General features: G+C 35.7%; 1 long non-coding RNA gene across 2 annotated transcripts; it reads left to right on the top strand.

Moving 5' to 3' along the window:
- Positions 1–26,737, top strand: LOC122445159. 2 transcript variants are annotated; one of them, XR_006270457.1, is made up of 3 exons: positions 1–82; positions 26,250–26,293; positions 26,654–26,737. It is a non-coding gene; the product is annotated as an uncharacterized LOC122445159 (long non-coding RNA). The 2 variants fall into 2 exon arrangements; XR_006270456.1 differs by lacking the exon at positions 26,654–26,737 and adding an exon at positions 26,531–26,590.

Raw genomic sequence — 26,737 nt, 5'->3', positions numbered from 1 at the left:
GGAGCTCTGCACGGGAGCGATTGCCCAATAAAGCCTCTTAACACTCCGGTGCTCTCTTCATCTTGCCGCTGCGTTCTTACAGGTAGGACATATGGACTGAAGTCTTCTCTCTCCTTTTGATGTTTCCTGAGCTCCTGGCTGGTGGTAGCTTGGAAGTTCTACATTCCTTGACAGGACATCCTATTGTAAGAAAACTCTTGCAAGTGGTTACTATGGTGCCTGGCCAGGGCCAGTGGTTTCAGACAGTTGGTTCGCCTAACACCACTGTTAGTAGCGCGATACCAAACAATGCAGTTGAATGTAGCTCTATTCTTTCCTTTATGTTCCCAACACAAAACCAATTCTCTCACCAAAGTCACAGTAGATAACAGAAATGAAAAATCCAATTGATTGTAGTCATTGTATAATTACAAACCCATTGGGATCAACAGTAGCACTAGGCATGAAAAGGAGACTTCATTTATTTGTAAAGGGCTTAGTGAGAACTTTCTATGTGCAAGTCACTGTGCCTTTCATTATCTATAATCAAACAATGAATTAAAATTTGATTCTTGCTCTCCAAAACTTTATAATTAAATAAGATAACTTGAACACAACTGACTAAAAACAAGGAGTTATCTAAGAAAAGTTGTCTGAGTACTACACAAACTTAGAATGTGAAATTAAATCAATCTAGGAGCATAAAGAGAGCAAAGGGGTAGCTTTTTCATCCAAATCTTGAATGGATACATGACAATGGAAGATGATGGCATCTTGAATAAAGACAAATATGTGTGAATGGGAACAATCAGGTGATTGCAGTGCCTGATTATCAAACACAATTTCAAAAATAGCATGCCATGGGAAAATTATGAAATAAGAATTATGGGTAAGAAATTTGAATTTTATTGTTCACACAAAGTAATTCTCAAAGTGTGACTGAGAGTTGCATGCCTCAGATTTTATGACCTACTTGTTAAATACACGCAATTCCTGAGAACTTCATTAAGAGTTACCTAGTCTTGCTTTCCATGTACAGGACTTACAAATGAGCATGTATAAAATCATCTCTGTCGACTGTTATTCACACTAAATTTTGGATAATATTTCTTTAGTCGTTGGGGAATCCCTGAAATACTGTGCGGAAATACATAATCATTGCTGGATTTTATGTAGAATGATCTGGCTAAACAGACGTTCTTGTTCAAAGACATTTGGGCCTTTCAATAATCCCAGGACAAGTTACTCTCAAGAAAGGAGGAAATCCTTTTTGTAATGTCCACCTGTACCTCCTATCATATCAGTGGCAGCATTAGATTAGAAATAGAGTGCCCAATAGATGTAATGTGCTTTAATCAGCCCAAAGCTGTCTCCCTCACCCCGAGTCTGTGGAAAAATTGTCTTCTGTGAAAATAGTCTCTTTAGCAAAAAAAGTTTGGGATCACTGCATTACAGCATCTATGAGAAATAAAAAAATAAACTCATTTAATCTACATCACAGCAATGAGAAACAACATTTTGGACTTAAATAATTTGAAAGCTAGTATATTAATATACTATTCGTACACAATATTAAAAAAGTCAGTGGACTCACAGACATAGGTAACCCATATGGCTACCAAAGGGTAAGGTGAAGAGGGATAAATTGGGAATTTGCAATTAACATACACACTGCTATATATAAAACAGATAAAAAGTAAGAATCTACTGTATAGCACAGGAAACTATTTCTATATCTTGTAATAACCTACAATGGAAAAGAATATATCTATAAAATTTGACCAATAGTTTAATCAAGTATCACTATGTCAGGTAATCAGTTTTGTGTTTAAGTTAATGAAAATTGAGAAGGATAATATTTTTAAATACTGTGGTCTTTGTTTCTCCTCAAAAATATTTGCCACATTATGAAAAATGAATTCATATAAAATTTAATTAATATAAAATATTCTTCTAGTGCAAATGAAATATTCTATATATTATATCCTGCATAAGCTACCCATTGATGATGAAAGGCGATCATAGAACAGTGTCTTAGGCAGGTAGAGGCACTTCCCTGGTGGTCCAGTGGTTAAGACTCCATTGCAAAGGGCAAAAGTTTGATCCTTGATAAGGGAACTAAAATCCTGCATTACACATGGCATGGAATGTAAAAGTAAAGAAAGAAGAATAAAACAAATGAATAGGCAGGTTTGGCTCATGAATGTTCAGCATGGAGAATTTCTCACCCTCGAAGATATGGTCAATGAGTGAGAACCAGGGGAAAGTCAGAACTAGGTGAAAGATCCATACAGCCTTACTCAACCCTGCCTGTGATGTTGCAAATCTAACACTCTGCTCATGGGATATAGAGATTCTTTTCCATTCTTTTTTATGATTTCTAAAATCATACACTCTTTAATTACTATTAAAATGTGGAGTTTAAAATAGCTGGCAGAAAAACTGTTATATACTCATGAAAACATTCTTAACATCATTTGGCAAACATGTCTACTATTGTCTTTTCTCTCTTGTATTGTCTATTTCAGCTTCAGTGCCATGCCTTGCTTATGTAATAGTCTGTATTTCCTTCTCTCTTGAATCTGACACTGCCTTCTCCCTTTGCTCTGCCACCTCATTTCCTTCATCCTTTTAAGCAAACTTTATAATTGAATCATCAATTGCCATTGTATAACTTTGCAAAATCTCCCTATTAGAAAATGATCTTTCTGAAAACTCATGCCATTGCAAACCATCTTATATCATTTGAAACAAGCTGCTTTATCTGATGAATGAATGACATGTATATCTGATTACTTTTATGAGAACATAAGCTCCCTGAAGGCAAGGGCAAACAACTTAACTGCTAAGTCCTTCCCAGTCCTCGCTCAATCAGTTCAGTTGAGTCGCTCAGCGTGTCCAACTCTTTGCGACCCCATGGACTGCAGCAAGCCAGGCTTTCCTGTCCATCACCAACTCCTAGAAGCCTACTCAAACTCATGTCCATTGAGTTAGTGATGTCTTGCTCAATAGCCATTCAATAAATATTTCATAAGTCCGTGGGTTAATGAATGAATGAGGTGATGGAGATCATAATTTCCATAAGGACTAGGGCAGTATCAGCTTATTAAAGGCTTTAACTCCAGGTTCCAGTCCCTCATCCTGATGAGTGACCAATACAAATTTTTTAGTTAAGGAATTTATGATGCCAAGAACATTAGAGAAGAAAAAAGTTTCTGGTAACTAACAATTATTTCCAACATATGTTTCTAGGAAATTACATTTAAAATAAAACTACCAATCATTATATTTCCTGTGATAAAACATTTCTGTAACTTTTTTAACACTTACCTTTGTGTTGATTGACTTTGTCTTTACATTGGTTGCTGTGTTATTGCCTACCAGCATTTCTGGAATATAGCAGGGATGTTTTAGACATGCGGATAAATAAATAAATAAAAGAAGACAAATCTATGATAAGTTAGTGAAAATCATTTTACAATTTTAACATGTAATAGTAAAAAATAGAATAATACATCAAGAATCTGTTTAAAACAGAGTTAATCTTCAAATTTAAGGTTTGTTTTTTCACTTTAAAATCTCTTATTGAAAGCATATATTGAGGAATGTGAGCGCGAATGTTAGATCAGCTGGGTGTTCATGCTGTGTGATTTCCTAACTAGACAAAATATTTAGCAGTTTTTGTTTCGATTTCTCTGTTTACAAAATGACAAAAGCATCAGCCCCTTCCTCTAGATTTTGTATAGTAAATCCGACAATTCATGCAGACTATAAAGTATATACTAACTGGTGCAAATTGGTGATTTATTGAAGAATCACGTCTTTATTCTATATTGTACAAAAGTTGTCAGAATATTGCATATAATTTGCAATGATTCAACTGGCCATGTCCACCTCTAGAGTAATAACTACTTGATTAGCAGTAATTTCATGAAAATAACTGCATAAAAAATTTTAATATGGGCCTCAGTACAAAAGCAGGGAAAATAATTCTAATAATGATTTTGGAAAAATGTACAAGACATAAAATTTCCCTCAAGAGAATAAAATATTTTGCCTCTCTGTTAAGTTGCTGTGGAATGACCCTTGTGCCTTGAGGCACTGGACCTGAGTTTAAATCCTGGGCTCAATATCTGTACTTTCTCTTAACATTCACATGTATCAAATCAGGATAACACTGTTTTTCACTGCTCTTTTATAAACTTAAACTTTTCCTTTCTTCTTCCTTCTTTTTGTTTATCCTTCTTTCCTTCTCTTTCCTCCTTCCCACCCTTCTTTTCTCCTTTTCCTTCCTTCTTGTTATTTACTTTTCAAATACTCCTGCTTTGTTCTAAGAAGTCTAATAGGCCCTAAAATATACACAGTGAAAATACAGATATCATCTTTTCTGTCCTTGGAACTAACAGTCTTAGTAGAAGGAAGGAATCTAAAGAAAAAATCTCAATAAAGCAAGAGATGAGACTTGGTACTAAGAAAAATTAAATAATGAAAAGGCCCCAAAGCTTTGAATACAATTCTGGCCTTCCCTGGTGGCTCAGATGGTAAAGAATTAGCCTGCGATGATGGAGACCTGGGTTCTATCCCTGGGTTAGGAAGATCTCCTGGAGAAGGGCATGGTAACCCACTCCAGTATTCTTGCCTGGAGAATCCCTATGGACAGAAGGAGCCATGGGGTTACAGAGAATTGGACACAACTGAGAGACTAAGAACAGCACAGAACAAACACTACTCTTTATTAGAAATACTGTGTAATCTGAAAATACCCACTCTTGACAATGTGCAATTAACCTGTGCACATGGCCTGCTAGACAAATAATGCTTCTTTTCAATGAGAAATTCCTTTGTCTGTGATAACTGGAATTGTGTCAGCTGTCCAGTTTCATTGGGCTGCTTCTTCTCTACTAATGGTAAGACATTGTTTTCATTGTGCTCAAGTGAGTGATCTTTCAGATATAGCTGTGTCAGTGCTTTCTCTTGTGAAATATTTCAAATGAAAAATAGCATATTAAGAAAAATATAGTGACATTGATGTGTCTGTTATCTAGCATTACCAAATCTTACCACTTTGGCATACCCTTTTCAGACTTTTAAAGTAAATTATACAGTACAGTTACTTGAATACACTTTTTAAATTCTCTTTTCTATTCTCCTTTCTTGCTGAAATCTAAATTACATAATTATATTTCTATGAAAATATTTGCAATATTACTATAGTTTTTACAAATAATAAGGAGCATTATTTTGAATATATTTAAACTCTATTGTCAATATTACATTGTATGCATCTTTATGCATCTTGCTTGCCTGCTTATTTTGCTAGTTATAATGTATGATATGATGTTTTATAAATATATAGAATTCATATGTGACAAAAATCATTATATGCATGTATACATGTATATACATATACTTCATTTTAAGGGTCATTTTCCATTCCATTACCTGATTATATCATCTATTTTTAAAATAGATTTTAAAATAGATCCATATCTATTTTTTATTGAAGGACATTTAGATATTTTCCCATTTTGACTAGTACAAATCATACCCCAGTGACCATTATTTTCTACAAGTTGTTTTTCTTTCTTTCCTCTCTCCTTCCTTCTTTCCTTCCTTCCTTCCTTTTCAGTATGCAAAAAGAAGTCTCAGAATTGTGAAGCAAAAGGAAGGCAGATACCTCGATTTGTTCTCCAAAGATTGTATTCAATACCTTTCACTATCCACACATGAAATTTTCTGTTTCTTCTCCTTATCAACACAAAGATGGTCACATTTCAATTATTTCCAAATTGATGAACATGAAGATGTAGCTCATGTATTATTATATTTGTTGCCTTTTCCTTATTAAGATTGCATATCCATGTTTCTTAGTCACTTGCACTTCCACTTAATGAAAGTGGATATTATTTTTATTTGTAATTAGTTTCAGTTAATATACTTTGCCCATTTACTTGTGAATTGTTTGTCATATCTTATTGATATGTTGGAGTTTTAAAAAATTACATGTGCTGGTCTTTTATGAACCACATAGTTTAATTATATGATTTAAAAATATTTTATCCCTGTCGGTTTGTCATTCTCCTTTGTTTTAGTAACTTTTGATGAGCTACAGTTTATTGTTTATGGAATACATGGTTTTGTGATGTTTAAGAAATCTTTCCTATTGTGACATACAAGTTATTTTACATTTTCTTTTGAAATGTAAACATCTGATAGAACAAATCTTACACTTGCTCATCTTCAAATTATTTTTGGCTGTTCTGGGCCTTCGTTGCTGCCTGTGGGCTTTCTCTAGGTGCAGGGAGTGGGGGCTATTCTTCCTCACAGTGCTCAGGCTTCTCATGGCAGTGACCTTGTTGTGGAGCACACACCCAGGCTCAAGGGTGCATGGGTTCAGTAGTTGTGGTGCACAGGCTTAGTTGCCCTGTGGCATGTAGGAATCTTCCCGGACCCGGGATTGAACCTTATGTCTCCTGCATTGGCAGGTGAATTCTTAACCACTGGACCACCAGGGAAGCCCACTGCTGGATTTTTGAAGGAGAGACTTTGATTACATATTTATATTTTAGAAATGTTTATCTAATCTTCCCTTTGGCCATTTCCTTCCGCTACTCCTCCCTTTCTTTCTTCTCCTCCCTACTTTTCTCCATCTCTTGTTTTTCCAGCTTCTTCGTATAGAATTTCAGTGTTTCTTGCTTTTAAAACTTTCAAGTGGGCAAATTTACTTCTAGGATTTATGCTAATTGCATTTTGTAAGTTTTGATGTGTGATTCTTTCATTCTTGTTTATTATGTAATTTCTCTAGTGCTTTCTTCTTTAATACACAAATTATTTAGGATTGCATATTCAAATTTCTAAACATATACTTTTATAGCATATTTGTAAATGTGGGTGTTAGCTATAATTTTATTGCTGATAACATACTGAATTTTATTGCAGTTCAAGCTTTTTGTTAATACAATAGTAATTCTTTGAACTTTGATGAGACTTTGAATCTCTGTACATACTTATTTTCTTTTTTGGGGTAAATGTAAATATGTACTTGAAAAATATATTCTTTCTATGATTTATGCAGTGTGTGTGTGTGTGTGTATGTGTAACATATGTGTGTATAATATAATTAAAGTTTTCCTATTTTTACTATGTTTTTTGCCCTACTTGATTTGTCCTCATATGATAGAATGCACATTAAAATCATCAAGTTCAGGATTTACATATTTCTTTGTGTAATTTTCTTTCATCATTTGTGTTATTATTTTAGCTCTTTACAAGTTCATAATTGTTATATATGTTGTATTGTGCATTTTGGTAGATTTTTATTATAATCTTCATTATTTTATAATTATTAGATTAGATTTCTATATTTGTATAAATTGTGCACATTTATTATTTTATAGTGTCAATTTTTACATTATAAATATTTATATTGTTATATTATTGTTATAGTACATATTATAGTAGTATTGCCTTGCTTAAACTTTATTGCTTCTTTTCCTTAATTTTTAATATAAAATATAATATAAAATGTTTTTAATAAAAAATTAATAAAATATTCCTTAATATTTTAGTTGATAATATTCTCAGAGCTTTGTGCCATATCTGTACTACTTTACTTTTAGTCTAAATATGTGGTTTTATTTTAGACATGTCTTTTTAAAGCAGTGTATAGCTTGATTTTAAAAAAACAACTTGAATACCAATGTCATATGTTAAGGGCATTCACTTACCTAGATTCTGAAAATATTTGGACTTATTTCTAAATCATATTTTCATTGCTTATTGAGTACCATCATTTTTCTTATAATCTTAATATCCCTTTATAACTTCTATGAGATTGATTAGAATTTCTATTGCTTCTTTTGTCTTTTTCAGCCTTTTTCTTTCTTTCTTTTATTTTTCTTTCCTTCTCTTTTGTTCTGATAATTTAGATGCTACAAAGAATGATATGTGTAAATTATTTTGCAATTTTTTAAATTTTACCCCATATAAGTAATTATAATTTTCCTTTAAATCTAAATTTATTCTACATGACTTTCCCATCCAAAGCCTGACAAGCTCTTATTATACTCTAACCATCCACCGAATAATGTGTGTAATATCATCATGCATCATTACTTTGAAATTTGTGTGAGTTATTTAAACACAAAACACAGTTGTTTTGTAGTCAATAATTAAATATATTTATCAACATCTTTTATCAAGTTTTCTTTTGCCCTATACACTCTTTCTTGTTTCTTATTTCATCTAGAAGGAATATGCCCATTGGGGAATTTTTTCATGAGAAGTCTTGTGTGATAGCATCACTATCTCTTGAGATGTTCGAAAATCTTTGTCTTCACACTTGAATGGCAGTTTGACAGGTCATTATACTTTAGGTAGCATTACTTTCCCTAACAAATGGGAAAGTATTGATTTACTCCTTTTTTAGCACATTTGCTGATTAAATTATCCTTTTCTTATAGTTATTTTTGGTATGCTATTTTTATTTTTGTTGATTTTTTAAAATAATTTTCTCCTTCTTTCTCATGTTGTTCAATTCATTATGCTGTGTCTACATGTGAGTTTATTTTGATCCTGCTCTGTGCCAGGAACATACTTTCAAATTAAAAACTCAGCCATTGCCCAATTCAGAGCCTATTTGAAGGTATATGATAGAGGCTTTTATTTTTTATTTTTTTTTTGATAGAGGCTTTTAAAATTGTTACTGTTTGGTGAATTGTCAGTATCTTCCAGTTTTCTGAGAGACTGTGGCTATCCTAGTGACATTTTATGAAATAAGTATATTTTTTATTTCTAAGGTTTCTAATTCACTTTTTCATATCACTTGTTCTTATTTCATTTCTGCTAGTTTTATTACAAAATTTCATGCTTTAGATTTTCACTGTTCATTCATTTCACAAGTATTTGTATAGAAGTTTGTCACTCATTCTATAAAATTAATTGCATCTGGAATAAGTATATGCTACATATAGTTTGAGTATCTTTTTTAGCCTTATTTATTCCATGTGAGTTATATATTTGTTCATTGCAATTGGTTTATTTATTCATTTATTATCTAATTGATTTGATTACTCATCTCTTTGAGTTGTCTCCATCTATATCTGAAAGAAAGTGAAAGTGAAAGTCTCACAGTCATGTCCAACTCTTTGCAACCCCGTGGAATATATACAGACTATGTAGTTCATGGAATTCTCCAAGACGGAATACTAGAGTGGGTAGCCATTCCCTTCTCCAGGGAATCTTCCCGACCCAGGGATCTGTATCTATTCAAGGCCTTTGTTCAGAATCAGATATTATAGTGACCTCTGGATCAGTTTTCTCCCAAGTGACAGCCTTGATTACTGCTCAACATTTCAATTTCATTTCTGGAGTAACAGATGTGGTTGTTTTATTTTTAAGGATGGCAATTTTGTTTGGGTTTTCTATTTTTCTCTCTTATCTTTTGCTGTGTGTTTGATTCACATCAAAGCATGGACTTATTTTGGCATTTTTGTGACTATTTTAATGGACTTTTGAGTCACCGTATAATTTTCCTGATTTTTTTTATGGCCAATGTTATGAATCTTTGTCCAAGTGCTAATTATTATTTAGCATCACTTGTGGGAAGAGTGAAGAACAACAACAGCACTTTGTGAAAACGTCAGCTGTCATAATGTTTTATAAATTACAAGTTTTCAATACAGAAAATTTCTTGCAGATTTGGAATTGTTGTCGCTGTTCCAGTTGCTAAGTCATGGCCAATTCTTTGGACTGCAGCACACCAGGCTTTCTTGTCCTCCACCACCTCCTGGAGTTTGCTCAAAATCATGCCCATTGAGTCAATGATGTTATCCAACCATTTCATCCTCTGTTGCCACCTTCTTCACCTGTCTTCAACCTTTCCCAGCATCAGGGTCTTTTCCAATGAGTTGGCTCTTCACATCAGATGGCCAAAGTATTGGAGCCTCAGCTTCAATATCAGTCCTTCCAATGAATATTCAGGGTTGATTTCCTTTAGGATGGACTGGTTGGATCTCCATATAGTCCAAGGGACTCTCAAGCATCTTCTCTAGCACCACAATTTGATAGCCTCAATTCTTCAGCTCTCAGCCTTCCTTATGGTCCATTTCTCACATCTATATATGACCACTGGAAAAACCATAACTTTGACTATATGGACCTTTGTTGGCAAAGTGATGTCTCTGCTTTTTAATACACTGGCTAGGTTTGTCATAGCTTTCCTTCCAAGGAGAAAGAGTCTTTTTATTTCATGGCTACCTATAGTCACTGTCTGCAGAGATATGGAGCCCAAGAAAATGAAATATGTCACTGCAGAATTATAGTTCCTCAAATCATTTTGTACGCGGGAAGTAAAGTGAAATTTTTGACCTAAGATATACTTAATTTACCACTGAAAGTCATAATAATTGAATTTATTATATAGAAATATTATATAAGGAAAGATGGACATTTTACACAGTAGGGCAGAGAATAATGGGGTAACAGTGTGGACTTTGGAGAACTTCAGGCTCTGGGGTAGGAGACAGGTATCTACTTTGAACTTTGCCAGAGATCAAAAGAATCAAAACCTTCTCTGAAGATTCTGTAAAACCTTTGTTTCCTCGTTTGTAAAATTAAAGTGTTGCATTACAGAATTTCTAAGAATTTTTCCAACTCAGTATATATGATCTTGATGTTCTAATTGATGTCATGCTTCTGAAATGATGTCCAACATTTGCAAGTTGCTTTAATCAGAGTAGAAGCAATTTTTATAGTGGCTATAAAGGGAGTAGATTCCAAATGAGGCATTTGGATTTACAAAGAAAAATAACTGGCGATCATGTGCAGGTAGAAAAATAAATCATGAAAGAAAAGAAAATAACTGCTGTCACGAAATAGTTCAATTTCTGAAGAAATTCCCTTTTTTGGAAGGGAATATTTCATCTGGCATTTGAAAAATACAGGATTGTGTCTTCAATTTTAAAGTTTTAAAACTAACCAAATACTTACATTTTAGGCTAGCCTTGTACATATAAAGAATTCACAGTATTCAAATAAGCAGAGTTGTAATACAAGCATAACTCATGGGGTCTTCTATTCAGTGCTTTGTTCTTACGGGTATAGAGGGGAGTTGACAAACATGCACTCACTTTCAGAAAAGCTAGGGAAGACTATTTCAAGAATTTGGTTTTCTTCTTACAGAAACACAAACATCTTAGAAATTTAGGGAATTATACAGCGATTGCCATTTTTTGATAATTTACTTAATGAAAAGTATGTACAAAATGCTTTATTTTGTTTTATAGTTGAAATCTTAAAATAAATCCTCTTAATTTGCAGATATCATGTTTTCAAAGAATCAAGAGGATGCAAAAACTTTAGCATGAGTACGAATGAAGGCCAGAGTCAAGAGCAATTCATGTTTGTCTCTTTAATACCTATCATAATATTAGTTATGCTTTATTTGTTGAATTTAAACTCTGAGACTGCAAGAGTAAAGTGCTAGTGACATTAAAATTTCATGCATCTAAGAAAACACGCATATAAGACTTTTGCTAGGCTTCTTAAATATCATACAGGGTCTCTATGTTTGATAACTCAAACTATTTTATACTTTAGAAAGGTGATTTTTGCATACTTTATTTTGTGAATCACTTTCAGAGGTGCCTAAAGTAAGATTCCAAGATCAATAAATAATTTCTCTAACAACAACAACAAAATGTTCATTTTTAGGTTGGACAAATAGCTTCACATCAAATTAGGTTTTGCTGCCAGTGAGTCTGTGACTTATTTAACAAAAAACACTTTTTTCAGAGCTTTTGATTTTGGAATTTTGGATAAATGATATCTGAAATATCTATATTATATTTAAAGTGCAGAGAACTGGAAGGAGGAGAGTGGAATACAAAAGTGTTTTTGAAAAGATCTATTTGTATTGCATAAAAAATATCCTCTAAGTCAACAACTCCTAAGGATCCTACTAATGTGTTTAGCTGATACAGTTCCACATCTGTCATGCCCTCTTGAGACACAGCAAAATTGTAAAGATGACTGCTTGGGTGGATATAGTGGGGCAATGTATGTCAGGAAACAGATTTTTTTTTTTTTTTTTTTAATATGAAGTGAACAACCTAGAAGATAACAGACCTAGGGCTTGGACTTTTTCAGAGACAGACAGTGGCAGAATCCACAGAAATCAGAAAAGCAAAAAGATAATTTTTAAAAGCTTAAAAATTGATGAGTCATCATTAAAATATCCAGGGCCACTCTGTGTAGTTTGGGTTGTCACATTGCTCATGTTTGAAGTCCCATGAGAGCAAATCCAAATAGAAAGATAAAAATTCCTCCAAGAGAAAGTGAAAGTCCCTCAGTCATGCCCCACTCTCTGCAACCCCGTGGACTTTAGAGTCCATGGAATTCTACAGGCCAGAATACTGGAGTGGATAGGCTTTCCCTTCTCCAGGGGATCTTCCCAACCCAGGGGTCAAACCCAGGTCTCCCGCATTGCAGGAAGATTCTTTACTAGCTGAGCCACAAGGGAAGCCCAAGAGGAAGAGAAGAGGCTTTATTTTCTAAGTAAATAGACACATAAGCTTAAAAAAAAAATCAAAAGTAGTTGACACATAAACCTGTTTAACAGCAGAGGGAACTATGTTCAATGAATACACATAGTGAAAATTTCTGACATATGCACTTTTCATTTTTCTGCATATAATTTGAAATTTTATATCATGTAGTCAGTCTAAGATCATGGTATCTGGTCCCATCACTTCATGGCAAATAGATGGGGAAACAATGGAAACAGTGGGAGGCTTTTTTTGCGGGCTCCAAAATCACTGCGGTTGGTGACTGCAGCCATGAGATTGAAAGAACTGGCTCCTAGGATGAAAAGCTATGACCAACCTAGGCATCATATTAAAAAGTAGACGCATTACTTTGCTGACAAAGGTCTGTCTAGTCAAAGCTGTGGATTTTCCAGTAGTCGTGTATTGATGTGAGAGTTGGACTGTAAAGAAAGCTGAGCACCGAAGAATTGATGCTTTTGAACTGTGGTGTTGAAGAAGACTCTGGAGAGTCCCCTGGACTGCAAGGAGATCCAACCAGTCCATCCTAAAGGAAATTAGTCCTGAATATTCGTTGAAAGGACTGATGCTGAAGCTGAAACTCCGATACTTTGGTCACCTGATGTGAAGGACTAGCTCATTGGAAAAGACCCTGATGCTGGGAAAGATTGAAGGCAGGAAGAGAAGGGGCTGGCAGACTGTGAGATACTTGGATGGCATCACTGACTTGAAGGGCATGAGTTTGAGCAAGCTCTGGGTGTTGGTGATGGACAGGGAAGTCTGGCGTGCTGCAGTCCATGGGGTTGCAAAGAGTCAGACATGACTGAGTGAACTGAACTGAATGAGTGTGGAACTAAAGAGCCTCTTGACAAGGGCGAAGGAGGAGAGTGAAAGAGCCAGCTTAAAACTAAATATTAAAAAATAAAAAACCATGGCATCTGGCCCCATTACTTCACAACAAACAGAAGGGGAAAAGGTGGAAGTAGTGACAGATTTCCTCTTCTTGGGCTCCAAAATCACTGCAGACAGTAAGTGCAGCCATGAAATCAGAGGACAGTTGCTTCTTGGCAGGAAAGCCATGACAAACCTAGACAGTGTGTTGAAAAGCAGAAACATTACTCATCAGTGGAGGTCTGTATAGTCCAGGCTATGGTCTTCCCAGTGATCATGTATGGTTTTGAGAGCTGGACCATAAAGAAGGCAGAATGCCAGAGAATTGATGGCTTTTAACTGTGTTGCTGGAAAAGACTCCTGAGAGTCCCTTGGACAGCAAGGAGACCGGACCCTTCAATCTTAAAGGAGATCAACCCTGAATATTCACTAGAAGGACTGATACTGAAGCTCCAGTTTTGGTCATCTGATATGAAAAGATGACTCACTGGAAAATCCCTGATGCTGGGAAAGATCACAGGTAGGAGAAGAGGGTGTCAGAGGATGAGATGACTGGGTGGCATCACAGATGCAATGAACATGAACTTGGGCAAACTCTGGGAATGGTGAGCTACAGGGAGGCCTGGCATGCATGGCATCCATGGGGTTGCAAAGGGTCGGACACAGCTGGGCAAATGAACAACAGCAAGTGACTGTTAATACAGGTTCCCTCTCCATAGTTCAAATGCAATGGCAAAAATGGAAGAAGGAAAATTGCACTTATATGGAAGTGATGTTCTCTGAAGTGGAATCACTCATTTAAGCATAAAAAGACACAACATAATAAATAGAAGATACTGTGAAAACATAAATGATTCCTTGAAGATTCTATCTCCTCTCATTAAGTGGTATTATCCTTGTTTAACAATAATGGATAATATGAATGGAAATTTTTTTCTGAGTCTGAAGTTTTGTGATTCTGTCTCACGGTGTAGTGTTCTTTGTTATCGTTGTTTAGTCACTAAGTCGTGTCTGACTCTTTTGTGACCCCATGGACTGTAACCTGCTGGGCTTCTCTGTCTGTGGGATTTTCCAGGCAAAAATACTGGAGTGGGTTGCCATTTCCTTCTCCAGGGGCTTTGTCCCACCCAGGAATTGAACCAATGTCTCCTCCATTGCAGGAGGATTCTTTACAGCTGAGCCACCAGGGAAGGTTGTAGTGTTCTTTACCTTATCATTATTAAGGGAACTAGCAGGGAGTCATGTGCTAGGGACTTGAGATATTAAACTGGGTGACATCTCAGGCTGAACACTTCTGCTGATCATGACAGTGAAGGAGCACCACGGTCTGAAAGGGGAAGTCATAGTGTCTGAAGAGCAAAGCTCTGTGAAGGAGCTGTGAGCCGTAGTTAAAGGGTAGAACTTACCAGTTAGACAACCCGTGATGAAACATCAAGCCTTCTGAATCTTATTGCTCTTTTGAAATAGACTAACTCACACGCCTGCACCTGAAAGCATCTTATAAATTGAGAAAAACAATAATGACAATAGAAGGTGATATAGGTCTTAGGTTGATCTAATGGAAAAGCATGATGGTGTAGCATCTCTCAGTCTGCTTCAGGTTTTGGTTTTTCAAGCAACCATCTTCTGACCTTAAACAACTTACTTAACTGCTTATGGCCTTGGCTTCTGAAGCTATGAAATGGAGAGAATACAAGTAATAGTTAGCAGCTGCCATTCATCAACAATGAGCAAATGCATATAACATGCTCACCCCTGTGGCAGGCACAAAATAAATTCTCAATAATGACTCCTTTTTTTTTTTTTTGAGTATTATTGCTTTACAATGTTTTGTTAGTTTCCGCTGTACAACGAAGTGAATACATATATCCCTTCCATCTTGAACTTCTCCTCGTTCCCCTATCCCACCACTCTAGGTTATCACAGAGCACCAAACTGAGCTCCCTGTGTTATAGAGCTTCCCACTAGCTATCTATTATACATGTGGTAGTGTATATACGTCAATCGTACTCTCCCAATTCATCCCATCTTCCTCCCCACCCCTCGTGTCCACATATCTGTTCTCTACATTTGTGTGTCTTTTGATTGTGATAGTGAGAAGGTGATGGCTATGCTGTTGGTAGGATACCATGAAAGTCCTCAGAGCATTTTACACTCAGTCTCCAGATCAGATCTCAAAGAACTCTTTAGTAAGTGAATTAGGCTGTACAGCGGGAAAATTCCCATCTTTAAAGCCAATTTGAATAATTTATCTCTTTTTGTTTGGAATTAGTTTTAAAATTCTCCAACTTTTCCCACTTAAACTAGTTTCTGTGCTTTGATTCATCATGTACTTATAAGTGGCTATCTTGTATATATGGTGTAGTTGATTCATGCTTTTAAAAAATACCAAATTTTGTTTTCATATCTAATATAATTCAGTAATGAGTAAAAAGTGATCTTTAAGGCTTATAAATTTTTTGCAAGATTAAGCCATTTCATAGATAAGAATGACTATGAAACAGTCATCATAACAACATATTTTAGTGCTAATTTTGTGGAAGACTATCCAGGAGATATAAAAAAGAGGTTTATATGTGCTATCATCTTTCAATGGGAGTTAAGAATTTGGTACCATTTGGCTGGATTCAGTAGGTTGCCTGAATTTTTTATATTGCATACATGTTTTTAAGATTCTCAGGAGGTTTTTATATATGATTTGAAGCACTTTTGATATACCTTTCATTCACTAAATAAAAGCAACTTTTCAAATCAGTAGTTCCGATTTTGCCACCCTGCTTGTGAAGGGAAAATTTTCAAAGCCATATGTTATCCTTTTTCCTTTATTATAAAACATTATACATTGTAAAATTGTTTCACTATCCTAGTTATTTTCTGATTTATTTATAGTCTGGTTATTTATGACATCTTTTTGTAAGTCATCAGTTTTTATATACTTCTCTCCTTTGCCATAAATGAACATGTTGCTCTGAAATTAATGTAAAATAGATGATAAGTTGCCTTACATAAATCAGGGAAGGTTTTATGTAAATAATATTTTATGAAAAGTCACAATTTCATTCAGCATATATTTCAGAATAGCTGTTCAATCTAAAAGGTAAAAGAGTTACAAATAGAAAGAGGAAGAACACTATTATATTCTTGATTAATAATGAATAAACTGACCATGCATCTAGGCTTAAAAATCTTGAACAAACTCACACTTCATATACTCAATTTATTTGAAATCACCCAGTCTCGTCTCTTTTTTTTCCATTTGAAGCCAAAGATAAATTGTGACTCATTTTGATCAGATTTCCAATGTTACAAAAGTAACATTTCTCTTATTATAAAGTTATTATTTTATCTATATTTCCAATGCTAGAGCTACATTGTGTAGAAAAATTATTATACTTTCAAAGGTCTTAATAACATAGTTGTTACCATCTTTAATGCTATGAAACCATTTTAAACATTAAAAAATAGATTTTGTGGAAATGATTATATTCAATAATAATTTAATATTTATAAGTAAAAATTCTAAAGTTATGTTTCAGTTTAGTTCAGTTCAGTCACTCAGTCATGTCCAACTCTCTGCAACCCCGTGGACTGCAGCATGCTAGGCCTCCCTGTCCAAGGCCAACTCCTGGAGTTTGCTCAAACTCATGTCCATTGAGTTGGTGATGCCATCCAACCATCTCATCCTCTGTTGTCCCCTTCTCCTCCTGCCTTCAATCCTTCCCAGCATCAGGGTCTTTTCAAATGAGTCAGCTCTTAGCATCAGGTGATCAAAGTATTGGAATTTCAGCTTCAACATCAGTCCTTCCAATGAACACCCAGGACTGATCTCCTTTAGGATGGACTGGTTGGATCTCCTTGCAGTCCAAGGGACTCTCAGGAGTCTTCTCCAACACCACAGTTCAAAAGCGTCAATTCTTCAGCACTCAGCTTTCTTTATAGTCCAACTCTCACATCCATACATGACTACTGGAAAAACCATAGCCTTGACTAGATGGACCTTTGTTGGCAAAGTAATGTCTCTGCTTTTTAATATGCTGTCTAGGTTGGTCATCACTTTCCTTCCAAGGAGTAAGCGTCTTTTAATTTCATGGCTGCAATCACCATCTGCAGTGATTTTGGAGCCCCCCAAAATAAAGCCTGCCACTGTTTCCACTGTTGGTGTAAAATTTATAAAACATCATTGGATCGTTTAAGATACTACAGTAGTATTGTATTCACTAACTTCTTTTGGAAAAAAAATATGCTGTGGGTAAGAATTTGGGGATGCATTTCACTTCTTTCTAATCAGAGTAGAAAAATACTGTCATTCATTTGAAGAAAACATATTAAAGGAGTGAAAGTTTTACCTAGCTAACCAGGAGGATATTCAATAGCAAGTAGCTGCATTTCTGGAAAAAGCAGTTACCATTTTCTTAAATTTTGAAATGTATAAGTACATATTGCTAACAAAATTCCCAAGTATAGGTAAATGGGGAAAATCTCACATGTAGAGGAATCATAGTAAATTTTGCAATTCCTAATCCACTACTGGTAAACCAGTGCCCCTGTTGACTATAATAGAAGGAATACCTATTAGAATTACTCCAGAAATGGGTAATAAGGAAATTGCAAGAAAGAGTCCTTTACCTGTGGATATAAAATTCCTTTACTTGAGAGTAAGGGTTTGATGACAAGTAGATTTGAAATCCCAGATATACAGGTCATACTAATGAAGGTTCCTTTATAGAGAAATATTATAAGTAAAACTAGGAGATAGATCAAGATCAGTTTAAAGTATGAATTCATGATTAAGTGAATGATTGCCTAAACAACCACAATTGAAGATTAGTGAGAATGGTATTGGATTTTACACAAATGTATTTAATACTTGATAATGTAACTGACTTTATTCATGAAACTTTGCCATTTAAGTCTTCTTAATGGAAATACTTTTCTTATGCCAACAATGTTCACTGGTAATTTTGAGTGTAGCTTACAGTGATATTATTCAGATTGTTATACATGATATATCTGCTTTAAAATTATAAGTGTGATTGTCAAAATGCATAATACTGGGTTCCAATCCAGACATATTAAAATCAGACAATTGCTGCGCACAAATCTTCCTTTTTATATCTTTCTATGTTATTATTATGTACTATTATTTAAGAACCACTGGCTTCAACTGAATATATATCATGACCACATAATTGAGAAAACTAGAACTAGTTTACCAGATAATAGCTTCATATACCTTGACTGGGGGATAACCCTTCCATAAATTTAATCTATAAACCTAAATATACGAGGCCATAGGAACCACCACATTATGATTATCATAAATCAAGCTGTACATTAATATCTGTACTTGTCTATTTCACAAGAAATTTAAAAGGCTATGACCAATTTTAAGGAACTGGCATACAACCAGAGGATCTCAGAATACACAATAAATTTCATCTATGATTTAGTCCATTATGTGAAAACAATGCTAACTAGGAAAAATTTCAAGCTAGCATAATGTATGGTGAACTCTAATGAAATGTGGAGAATCTGAAGAAACATATTTTACATATAAAAAAGGCTTAATTCTCCATCAAAAAATATAGTCTACTTATACATAGATTGGATAATACTGAATGCTTTTCCATTATTTTCACAGATTATTATTTTAAAACCCATTTTGATAGGGCACTGCAGTAAGTCCTCTCTACATTTTTACTGCAGTCACAAGAAAAATTCAGTGAAGAGAAAGTTTTTATTAAGAGTAAACTAGTTCTTGAAGGAAATGAAAATGTCTCTGTGGTGACAGCAAATTCTATGAGCCTTATTTTAAATACAAGGAAAACTAAGTTGAGAGGAGGTTAAATGCTTTTTCCCAGGGTCATCTACAAAGGCAGTGGCAGGCAGAATTAAAATGAAGAGAAAATGATAGATTATATTTATTAAATTCAGAACATCTATCTAAACACATCTTGTTACTAGCAAGGTATTTGAATTATTGTCATTGGTTCATAGAAATAAACTGTGTGTGTGTGTTTGTGTATAGGCATATACACAGTCAATTCTCCATATTCCCTGTTACAATGATTTATTTTTGGTTTTACAATTTTTTTGCATAATAACTATGCTTAATAAATCAGGAAGAAATCTGTTTACTGTGGCACCAACTTCACTTTCACTTATAGGTTGAGAAGGAAGGTTGATTTTTCTAAATTTTAAACCTAAGTCTCAGTTAAAAGCTTTGGAGACCTTGAATAAAAGACCATAATAGTTAAGAAAGTTTTTGCATTAGGAACGTTGTTTGGAAAAGGGAATACATTTATAGTTGCAGAACTCATCTGATTTTTTAAAAATCCAATAAGTTTAACATTAGGAGAAAAATATAATGGCTTTGAAATAGGTGCTTCCATTCTTATTTTTAAACTGGTTGAAGGTTTAATGATAATTTAAGCCATGTGTTGCACAATTACTCATACTCAGGTCATTTAAAATTACTGAATCCTATGGAGGAGGAGAGCAATTACAGCATGAATCCTACAATCAAATGGATTATATTCTTTCTTTCCTTGGCTCCTTTCCCTTTATTGCTCCCTCCATTTCACCCTTCCAAATCCTTTGTCTTCCGTATCTGGACTTCAAAAGGTAATAGAGCTTTTTCATTTGTTCATGATGAATTGGACACAGGACCCAGACAAAAATAAAAATATCAGCAGTAAAATAGAGAGTAATCTAAGGTTTTCGTTCTCCATCCCGTGTCACAGCTTTGGGATGCACTGAAAGGAGAGGAGCCAGTTGACCACACAGTCTCCACATAGCTTCAGCGAGAGTTTCAGGAAGCCTCACATCCTTGCCTTGAACTCCAGTGCAGAGGCCCTGGGATGTGTTTGGTAGCCTCTAATCCTGTTTTGGGCCTTGAGTTGGGTATTCTTATCATATTGATTTGGGAATGAGAGGAGAAGGGTTAGTTCATGAGTATCTCTGAAAGAAAGAACATAAAAGTGCTTAGACCATGTATACATAGTAAACCATTTCTAAAATTCACAATGAAATAGCTTATCACTATTCCTGTAGTCAGACTAAGGGTGCTTAGGAGTAGAAAATAAAAAAAAAAAGAACAAAGTTCTTAAAATTTTTGGAAGGCAGAAAGCAATGGTTACTTTATGACTTTTCATGATAACTGGTCATCCCAAGCCTCCTGCCCCTTCCTTTTCTATGGCACATCTTAATTCACTGACTTGTTACTATAGTGCATTTAAAGTATATTAAAGAATTTTATCAAATATAGTAGTAGAATCATTTACTACACCAGTGATTTTCAGCCCTCTCTTCCCATTACAATCACCTTAGTATCATTTTAGAAAAATAATGATTTTTATAGTCTCAACCCTTGAAAGACTTTATCAATATAGAGTAGGACTCATGCACCATACTTCTGTAAATTCCCCCAGGTGCAGATAGATCATGCAGATAGATTTGAGAACCACTGTTCTGAACTGAATAGACTGGCACAAAGACAGATATATAGATCAATCGAACAAAATAGAAAGCCCAGAGATAAATCCACGCACCTATGGACACCTTATCTTCGACAAAGGAGGCAAGAATATACAATGCAGAAAAGACAATCTCTTTAACAAGTGGTGCTGGGAAAACTGGTCAACCACCTGGAAAAGAATGAAACTAGAACACTTTCTAACACCATACACAAAAATAAAATGGATTAAAGAGCTAAATGTAAGACCAGAAACTATAAAACTCCTAGAGGAAAACATAGGAAAACACTCTCTGACATAAATCACAGCAAGATCCTCTATGACCCAGCTCCCAGAGTAATGGAAATAAAAGCAAAAATAAATAAATGTGACCTAATTAAACTTAAAAGCTTTTGCACAATGGAAGAATCTATAAGCAAGGTGAAAAGACAGACTTCAGAGTGGGAGAAAATAATAGCAAATGATGCAAATGACAAAGAATTAATCTCAAAAATAACAAATAGCTCATGCAGTTCTATACCATAAAAATAAATGACCCAGTAAAAAAATGGGCCAAAGAACTAAACAGACATTTCTCCAAAGAAGACGTACAGATGGCTAACAAACACATGAAAAGATGCTCAACATCACTCATTATCAGAGAAATGCAAATCAAAACCACAATGAGGTACCATCTCACACCAGTCAGATTGGCTGCTATCAAAAAGCCCACAAACAATAAATGCTGGAGAGAGTGTGGAGAAAATGGAAACTTCTTGCACTGTTGGTGGTAATGCAAACTAGTACAGCCACTATGGAGAACAGTGTGGTGATTCCTTAAAAAAATGAAAATAGAACTGCCAGAATTGAAAGAGACACATGTACCCCAATGTTCATCACAGCCCTGTTTACAATAGCTAGGACATGGAAGCAACCTAGATGTCCATGGGCAGACGAATGGATAAGAAAGCTGTGGTACATATACACAGTGGAATATTACTCAGCTATATATAGGTCAGGAAGCAACAGTTAGAACTGGACATGGAACAATAGACTGGTTCCAAATAGGAAAAGGAGGACATCAAGGCTGTATATTGTCACTTTGCTTATTTAACTTATATGCAGAGTACATCACGAGAAACACTGGGCTGGAGGAAGCACAAGCTGGAATCAAGATTGCCGGGAGAAATATCAATAGCCTCAGATATGCAGATGACACCACCCTTATGGCAGAAAGTGAAGAAGAACTGAAGAGCCTCTTGATGAAAGTGAAAGAGGAGAGTGAAAAAGTTGGCTTAAAGCTCAACATTCAGAAAACTAAGGTCATGGCATCCGGTTGCATCCCTTCATGGCAAATAAATGGGGAAGCAGTGGAAACAGTAGCTGACTTTATTTTTCTGGGCTCCAAAATCACTTCAGATGGTGATTGCAGCCATGAAATTAAAAGACGCTTGTTCCTTGGAAGGAAAGTTATGACCAACCTAGACAGCATATTAAAAAGCAGAGACATTACTTTGCCAACAAAGGTCCACCTAGTCAAGGCTATGGTTTTTCCAGTAGTCATGTATGGATGTGAGAATTGGACTGTAAAGAAAGCTGAGCACTGAAGAATTGATGCTTTTGAACTGTGGTGTTGAAGAAGACTCTTGAGAGTCCCTTGGACTGCAAGGAAATCCAATCAGTCCATCCTAAAGGAGATCAGTCCTTGTTCATTGGAGGGACTGATGTCTCCAATACTTTGGCCACCTGATGCGGAGAACTGACTCATTTGAAGAGACCCTGATGCTGGGAAAGATTGAGGGCCAGAGGAGAAGAAGACGACAGAGGATGAGATGGTTGGATGGCATCACCGACACAATGGACATGGGTTTGAGTAAAATCCGGGAGTTGGTGATGGATAGGGAGGCCTGGCATGATGTGGTTCATGGGGTTGCAAAGAGGCAGACACGACTGAGCGACTGAACTGAACTGATTAAAAGGAATGCATTTGGTTCTATTCTAATGAAGTGGATGAAACTGGAGCCCATTATACACAAGTAAGTCAGAAAGAAAAACACCACTACAGTATATTAATGCATGTATATGGTATTTAGAAAGATGGTGATGACGACCCTATATGTGAGACAGCAAAAGAGACACCGATATAAAAAACAGACCTTTGGACTCTGTGGGAGAAGGCGAGGGTGGGATGATTTGAGACAACAGCATTGAAACGTGTATATTATCATATGTAAACTAGATTACCAGTCCAAGTTTGATGCATGAAACAGAGCACTCAAAGCCGGTGCACTGGGGTAACCCAGAGAGATGGGATGGTGAGAGATGTGTGAGGGGGTTTTGGGATGGGGGACACATGTACACCCATGGCTTATTCATGTCAATGTATGGCAAAAACCACCACAATATTGTAAAGAAATTAGCCTCCAATTAAAATAAATTAATTAATTTTTAAAAATTAAGAATCACAATATATAAAATGTGACATTTTGACTGTTTTATGATGAAAACTATTTTGGAGGTTCTATTCTGAAATGACTTATAACATCTTGACTCAAAAGATGCAAAAGCAAAGATCCATACAAGTCCATTAAAAAGAAGTTTTAAATTGGAGTTTAGTTGCTTTACAATGTTGTGTTATTTTCTGCTGACAGCAATGTGAATCAGCTATAAGTATACATCTGGAGAAGGAAATGGCAACCCACTCCAGTACTCTTGCCTGGAAAATCCCATGGACAGAGGAGCCTGGTAGTCTACAATCCATGTGGTTGCAAAGAGTCGGACACAACTGAGTGACTAAACTAATACATACATCCCCTACCCCTTGAGTCTCCCTCCCACCTACCCCCGCCCCCACCATCCCACCCCTCCAGGTCATCACAGAGCACCAAGTTGAGCTTCCTGTGTTAGATAGCAGCTTCCCACTATCTATTTTACACATGGTAGTGTATATCTGTCAATGCTCCTTTCCCAATTCACCCCACCCTCTTCTTCCACTGTGTCCACAAGTTCATTCTTTACCTGTGCATCTTTATTCCCATGCAAATCCATACTGAACTCTTTCCTCCTGTCTCCAAATACAGGAAAGAAAGAGAAGAATCAAATGGCTCTCCCACACCTGCCTCACTCTGATCTGTTTGAGGATATAGCCCTGGCACTGGTGTGTAGGACAGATTGAGTGAAAGAAGCAAGAGACTGTTTCAGCTGTAGGTGAAAATGAAGATCTGAATCATGGCAGTTGGCAAGAGAGTTAGAAAGGAGATGCCAGAGAGTGTTTTATGATAATTACTCAAGCTACTGCAAGAGACTGAAAATACTTTTCCTCAGATAATTTTACAAAGTGAAAATTAATGAAGTCCTCATATGTGAGTTTAGGTTACAAAAACAAAAGAAAACAAATGCCTTCCTGAACTCCCAGAAATTTACAGACCTTGCAAAATTTACCTCTTCATTTCCAAGTAGATTTGAACAAGCTTTGAAATATTCCTCCCCACCTCCCATAGGATCCCAGGTTTGCCTGGAGCAGTACTTTGTAGGACTCGAGATTTGAGGACCCACACCAGGTTCCACATGCCCTCCCCTCTCCAGCCCTGAAGTTCCCTCCAATTTCCCAGAAACTTCAGCTCCAAACAGGCTCCTTCTCCTGGGTTAGAGTGAGCAGTTGTGAGTATTGTTGTGCAAAAATTTTGTCTAATGGTGTCACAACCATGCAACTTAAGATGGTGGTTGCCATGTTGAAATATGAGCCCAGGGATGCCAGATCTTTCTATTTTTTAATAGAATCCATGGGTCAGAATATTTTGGTGAAATGACTAACTTGTTTTTTTTTTTTTCTTTTTTATTCCATTTATTTTTATTAGTTGGAGGCTAATTACTTTACAGTATTGTAGTGGTTTTTGCCATACATTGACAGAACCAGCCATGGAGTTACATGTGCTCCTCATCCTGAACCCCCCTCCCACCTCCCTCCCCATCCCATCCCTCTGGGTCTTCCCAGTGCACCAGCCCTGAGCACTTGTCTCATGCATCAAACCTGGACTGGCAATCTGTTTCACACTTGATGATATACATGTTTCGATGCTGTTCTCTCAGATCATCCCACCCTCACCTTCTCCCATAGAGTCCAAAAGTCTGTTCTATACATCTGTGTCTCTTTTTCTGTCTTGCATATAAGGTTATCGTTACCATCTTTCTAAATTCCGTATATATGCAGTAGTATACTGTATTGGTGTTTATCTTTCTGGCTTACTTCACTCTGTATAATGGGCTCGAGTTTCATCCATTTCATTAGAACTGATTCAAATGTATTCTTTTTAATGGCTGAGTAATATTCCATTGTGTATACGTACCACAGCTTTCTTATCCATTCATCTGTGAAATGACTAACTTATAAAATTTTGTGGGAGAAATAAAAAGCAACCTGTGAGTTGAACCAAACCAAATACTACCAGGGATTTGGATTAAGGGCCCAAGAAAGGTGAGTCTGTGGCTCCAGTAGACCATGACCTCTGCATGGCAGAGTCAGGGTTGTCCTCCTGGCCTGTCATTAGACACTCTGTTTGGGCACTATTTAAACTGACTTCCTCCATTCTCTACATCCCCCCGTCTTCAACCTAGTCCTCTCCATTGCCTTTTACAAACCCTTGTTTTCCTCATAATTCTGCTATTTCTGTATGAAAATGGGATGGAGCATCCTTGGTAGCAGGCAGCATCTTTACTTTAGCACCTATATGGTGCTCTGTACATGCAGATCCCAAAGAGTACATGTCAGATATAGATGATCATCTTTAACATATAAATCATAATAATGCAGATGCTATTATTATTATTCTTATTTTACAGGGGAAACTGAAACTCAGACCATGTGTAATTTGTCCAGATTCAGGCAATATATGATACAACTGAGATGTGTAACTCCAGTGGCTGTGTCCTAAATCAATATAGATAGCATTCTACCTAATATCTTCCCAAGATCATTCATTCTTCTGTATTTAATGTAACACAAATACTAATACAGCAAAGTGATTTTGTTGATTTCCTCTTAATATGCTACAATAGAATTAAAAATAGAGGTTAAAATATTTTATATAGTAATTTTATTTGTCACAATATTCTGTTAGCATCATTTCTCTTTATTATAAGTAAATCAGTTCAGAAGGATTAACATTTCCAACACTAGTATCTAAGGATGCTAGGATTTTGACCAGACCCCAGTAATCCAATACTTTTTACCCATTTTTTTCTATTTATTTATTTAAATATATATATATTTAAATGTTTCAATGTTGTGTTGGTTTCTGCCATATAACAACGCAAATGAGTCATAATTATACATGTATCCCCTCCCTTCCTGACCTCCCTCCTCTCTCCCATCCGATCCCTCTAGGTCATCAGAGAGCACCAGACTGGGCTGCCTGTGCTACACAGCTGGTGAGCTATCCGTCTTATGCATTGATAGTATACATATGTTGTACTATTTTCTCCATTCGTTCCACTCTCTCCCTCCCCTACTGTGTCCACAAGTCCATCCTCTACATCTGTGTCTCCATTCCTTCTCCACAAACAGGCTCATCAATACCTTTTTTGTTGTTGTTGTTTTTTCTTTTAGATTTCATATACATGCTTTAATTACTTATTCACTCACTTTTTACTTTGTCTTCAACCAAGGGACTATGTGATGACCTGGCCTTTCTTTGACTCCAGAAGTTTCCTTGTCCCGTGTCTTCAAAAAGACAGGTACAAAGCAATAGGGAATCTTGTTAAAACAATGCTTCTACATTGTTTCCCTAGGTACAAAATTCTGAACTCAAGGAAGAGGATGAATTTGAAGACATTTTTGTAAATTTTATATTTTGAATAAAAATTCAAAGTATG

This window comes from Cervus canadensis, chromosome 7, assembly GCF_019320065.1.
Source record: "Cervus canadensis isolate Bull #8, Minnesota chromosome 7, ASM1932006v1, whole genome shotgun sequence".
NCBI classification, from domain to species: domain Eukaryota; kingdom Metazoa; phylum Chordata; class Mammalia; order Artiodactyla; family Cervidae; genus Cervus; species Cervus canadensis.
Note: the sequence above shows the minus strand (reverse complement) of the source record. Positions and strands in the feature narration are given on the sequence as shown.